The sequence below is a fragment of the Furipterus horrens genome, unplaced genomic scaffold (genome assembly GCF_987537825.1).
Source record: "Furipterus horrens unplaced genomic scaffold, mFurHor1.1.pri manual_scaffold_3, whole genome shotgun sequence".
In the NCBI taxonomy this organism is placed as follows: domain Eukaryota; kingdom Metazoa; phylum Chordata; class Mammalia; order Chiroptera; family Furipteridae; genus Furipterus; species Furipterus horrens.
In genome coordinates this window covers 139,650,043-139,655,643 of record NW_028327173.1, presented here as the reverse complement: position 1 = coordinate 139,655,643, position 5,601 = coordinate 139,650,043, and positions in this window count along the sequence as shown.

Genomic DNA, 5,601 nt, shown 5'->3' with positions numbered 1-5,601 from the left:
GTCATGGTTAACATTTTGGTGGGCCCATAAGCTTGTGGGATGGAGTCTCAGGGGATCTCCAGGGCAGGGCAAACAGTGTTAGCCAGGTTGATGGAGTCTCAGATGAAGTCCCTAATTGGTCTGTCATCCAGCCTGTCAGCTCTGCGGTTCTGTGTGGGGAGGGTTCAGAAAAGGAATAATGGCTTCTGTCCACCTATCTGTCTGGCTGAAAGCTGTCCCCTAGCTCTTGTCTTGGAGCTAGACACTTCAGTTCCTCCCCATATGCCACTGTTGCCTTTCAAGCTGCTACTCTGGTGCTGGAGCTCAAAGGGAGTGAGTCTGATAAATCTGTATGTGTATTATTTAAGAGGAATTGCTCGGGGCTCTAGAAGTTTCTTCCACTGACTCAATCCCCCCTGGTTTTTGGAGCCAGAGATTTTGGGGCTTTATATTCTTGGCCCTGGAACCCTGAGTAGGGGTGGCCTGGTGTGGAACTGGGCCTCCTTGCTCCCAAGATATCCTCCCAAATTTTTGTCCACCAAATGTGGTTGTGGGACCAGCCTGTCCACATCTCCATGTCTCTGCCCCTCCTACCAGTCTGGACGGATGTGGTTTCTTTAATTCTGTAGTTGTCAGACTTCCATTCAATTTGATTTCTGATGGTTCTGAGTGATGGTTCTATAGTTTAGCTGTAATTTTGATGTGGTTGTGTGAGGAAGCAAGCCACATTTACCTATGCCTCCATCTTGACCAGATGTCAAGAAGTAACTTTTTAAAAAATAGTATATAATAGCCCTAACAATGTTTCTCTTTACTTTTAAGTTTTAATTATAGCTGACTTGTACTCCAGACTGATTCTGTGAACTTAAAGAAATAAAATTTCAAGGCAGAAATCACAAGTGTACATGAAATTTCCTCACGCCATTTTCTAAAAAAATTTAAAATTTTGTAGGGAAGAAAAAATACTTTGTACTCTATAAAATATGTGCGATTACTATGAAATAAGGAGGAATGTTTTAAAATTCAAGTCAAGATTTTTCATCCTTTTTCTCAGACATGTCAATCAATGGTCTTTGGTACCTATTCAACACAAACAGGAATCATAATTTGGGGTGTGGTGAAAAGAAAAGGATTCAGTGCAAAGCAGCTCAATTATGATATAACACATTCATGAAAATAGCACAGTTGTAAGGCAGCCCTGGGGTCAGGTGGTCCTGGGGCCAGGCCCCTCACCAGCTAGACAGCTTTACTCTGCTTCTAGTTAGCTCTGCTCCTGGCTGGTCTGCTCTTTCCTGTGCTGATCCACCCAACTAGCTCTGTGGAGACATCTGCTGTGTTTCAGCTCCAGTCAGGAAACTCAGTCTTCGGTGGAAAGGGAAAATGCACTTTAGCGCCAGAGGGGAGCTGACTTATATAGACAGAAGTCCCATCCTGGTCCCTAATTGGTCTGTCCTGATGCAAATGAGGACTCCAAATTCTCACAGTTTGATTGGTCCAATAGGCACTGTCCTCATTGGTCAGAATGGAGCCACTCTGATTGGTCAATATAGAAGCTGATGGGGATACAGCTGCACAGCTCCAATAGTATGGGGAAAGCCTCATGCATACTAGTCGAAATAGAATTCCAGGAACTCCTTTATAAGGGTTAGCTCAGATGACAGAAACACAGTACAGGCAGGCAGTTCAGTGCAGAGGCAGGTATTTAAGTGCAGGCTTCTCTCTGAAGTGCAGTTTGTATAAGAGGTGGCTATGTAGAAATGCTGCTAGATTCTGTTTTCTTAAGATATGAGCCGAGTTAGCCACCAGGAGCCCTTCTTAGTAGGTATGTTCTTTTTCAGGATCCATAGGCACAATTCTAACTTTGGGGTAGTGGGTAGGAGGGATGAAGGGGAATATAGTTAATAATATTGTAGTAAGTTTTCACAGTGACACAGTTATTAGACTTAGTGTGGTGAGTACATCGTAAGATATATATATATATATATATATACATATATATATGTCAAATCAATATTTGTACAAATGAAATTAATATATTTTATGCCAACTAAACTTCAATAAAATAAATAAAATCAATATTTTTGAAGAGATTTTTATAGTCTATACTCTTATTTTTAAGTTAGGCATTCAGATTATCAAGATTCATTAAACACCTATATGGTTTTTCCTTTTTTCTTTATTTTTAAAGATTATATTTATTTTCAGAGAAAGGGGAAGGGGAAAAAAAGGGAAGAAACATCAATCAGTTGCCTCTTGCATGCCCCCAGGCATGTGCCCTGACAGGGAATTGAACCCCCAGGCATGTTCTCTGACAGGGAATTGAACCAGCAACTTCTCAGTTTGCAGGCTAGTGCTCAATCCACTGAGCCACACCAGGCAGGGCTATAGTTTATACTATTAAAGTAAACATTGCTTGCTTGCTATTCAATTATATAAAGCAAGGGTATTCACTTGCCTTTCTACAATAATTAAATAAAAAAATACCTTCAAATTATTTCAGTTTGTTTTTGTTACCTAAAAAACAATGGGATTTGACATTCAGGATAATTTCATTGTAATTCCTCCCAAACCAATAAGAATAAATCATAAAGCTTAAGAGTTACAAAAGGCTTACTGGAAATTTAATTCAATCCCCAATTTTACAGATATAGAAATAAATGTCCAGAAAGTTTAAACTCAAATTTGCACAACCAAAAAAGCCATACTAGAACCCAGATGTTCTATCTCCCAAACCAGTACAATTTCAAATCTTGTCTGTAATAGGACATAGTTACTGAAAGAGTCCCTCAAATTTCTTTCATGACTCTATACTTTAAGTAAGTTTTCTGTCAAAAAATGCTCATGGCTTTTCCAAAGATGGCAGCAAAGTAGGTGGAAGCTGAGTCTACTTGTTCTTGCCCCCAACTCAGACACTCAGCTGATCTTCCGAAAAATAAACTCAAAATTCTACAGAACCTTAGCTGATATGAAGTTTGGAAGCCAAGGAGTACAGGAGACACCACACAATGGGTGGTAAGATTTTATAGGTTGAAGGGAAAATACCCCTTGTGTGGCACCTGAAGCTACGGAGAGCCTGGTCAGAGATCACAGCTCTGTGGCTCCCTCTCCTCCCAGGGCATAGAACCCCCAGACCCTGGCCAGGAGTGACTTGGATACACAAAGTCTGGGGCATCCAGGCTACACACACACACAGAGTGAGCAGCATACCCATAGCTGCAGTGGCAAATTCCAGCTGAGAGAGTACCAGAGAGAGAGATTCTATCTGTACCTGGGTCGGGCAGAAGAGGCTGGCAGCAGTCAGTCATGACTATGAGAGACGCCTGACTTTTTGGAGAGATGGTGTGTATGGAATGCTAGTGACTCAGTGCTGCAGTGGGAGTGCCCAGAGAGACTTTCTAAAAGGGGAGCTGAGTTGTGCTGCGCAGGGACCCCATGTGCAGCTGAGCTGCCCTGACAGCATGGGGAAAGGGTTGAAGGTGTGGTTTGCCCCCACTCAGTGCATCTGGGCAGAGAGATCAGAAAGGTGCGCAGTGAAGGGATTTCTCAGCCTCAGCCCAGCGCAGCTGACAGGGTGATGGCTGCACAGAGTGGAGAGTGCAGGACTCTGTCTGCTGTGAGAACAGTAGACTGGGAACTGGAAGGGTCAGAGTTGAGCACCTGAGATTATTACAACCAGGCAGAGTGCCCTTCCCAGCATAGACAGAACCTCTAGGAAGGGAAGAATGCAGGAAGCAAACACCTCCTGCAGATTGAAAGCACCACCAACAGGGAAGATCTGCAAAACGGGTCAGGCTCAAGAACCCCCTGCAGGGTGCATATGTGCAAGAGAAAAACAGAAAGAGAAATGCCTGAAGTGCCCATTTTCTTGGGGAGACAAAATACACTGGTTCCTAGGGCCCTATTCCACTGAGGTCAGCAAGGCCAAGAGATCAGAATGTGGGGCAGCAAGGGGGAGTCAGGGCCCCACCCAGCCTCAGCTTGCACACAGAGCTGCCATCAACACCAAGCAGGGAACAGCTGACCCTTACACAGAATGGCCCTTCCCTTGAAACAGCTAATTCAACAGAAACTACATTATCATAAATAAGATGGGACAGGCCAAGACAGGTAGTGCAGGAGCAGCGGAAACACACCCACAATTTTCCCAGAAGACTGAACAGGGGAGACCCAGGGGTGCCACTCTCTGAATCTCAACAGAAACTCCCTCTAGAGGCAGGTGAAGGTGATACAGGCAGTGCCGCCAGAAGCTGAACAACCGACCCTGGGACCTTGAACTGAAAAAAAGCCAGAAGCGGATCCAGAAAGAGAAGTCAGAAGGCAAACATCAAACTGCTAAGACGAATTCCATCTCATTCTTCTTCAGAATTTTCAAGTTTTTTCTTCCTTTTGCATAGCCTTTTGATATTTCTTCTTTTGCTTCAATTGTATTCCAGCTAATTCATTGTTCTTTGTCTTATGTTTTTTATTCTTTTGTTTAGGCTTTAAATTATTTTTACTTTATTGTTATTTCAAATCTCACCTTGTACCCTTCCCTGATCCTCTTCCATTTTGCCTTCTTCCTGCCCTTTCTTATTTTCATTGTAAATTTAGTTTTCCTTGACACTACACCTTGTTCCTATTCCTTATTCTTACTATATCTCCTCCTTCTATCCTCTCAAAAGCATTCTTCCTTCCTTCAGTCAGTTCACTTTCTCTTTCTTCTTCTTATAATACTCTTATTTCCTTTCCACCTTTACAAATTGTGGCTTGTTTGGCATGGATATTACAGTTATTGCCGTTCTTCTGCAACTGTATTCCTATTTGTTTACTAATTTTTAAATTTCAAATTTCATTGGTTATTTTCTCCATCTTACTCCATTTTGCCTTCCTCCTGCCCTTGCTTATTTGAGTTTGGAACTTTTTATTTTCTTAGCCTGAATTCTATACCCTACTCTTAGTATTTCTCCTCCATCTACCTCTCAAAATCATTTTTCTTTACTGTAGGCATCTTATATTCTCTTTTCTCTTTTTGTGTAATATTCTTATACTCTTTTCACCTTCATTAACCTTTGCTGAGCTGTTGTTGTTATTGCCCTGTGTGGTTTTTCTGCAATTTTGTTCCCTTTGGTTCAGTATCTGTTTAACATTATTTCAAACCTCATATTATACTCTTCCCCTTTCTTACTCCATTTTTGCCATCGCCCTTCCCTGTTTCTTAAATTTTAAATTCTATTTTCTTCCTTTCTTTGCCATGTTTCTATTCCCTAATCTTATTTCCTCTCCCTTTTCCCACTCGAAATTATTTTTCTCTCCTTAGTTATCTCATATTCTTTTTCCCCTATCTTATAATATTCTTAATCCCTGTCCACCTTTATTAATCCTAGCTCAGTTGCTCTTGATATTGCTGATGTGGTAAGGGGGTATTTCTCTGGCATGGGTTTGATTTTCTGGGTAGTATTGCTTTGTTAACCAGCACCTATACAACAGCATACAAGATGTGGCAGGAGTCGTGACTCCTAGTCAGACAGCCAGAAGGGAGAAGCCACCAACAAATGAGCCACCAATAAGCAAAGCCCAAATACAACAAGAAAGCCACATAAACTGAAGAAATGGCAATCCAAGAGCATACATGTCAGGAGATCA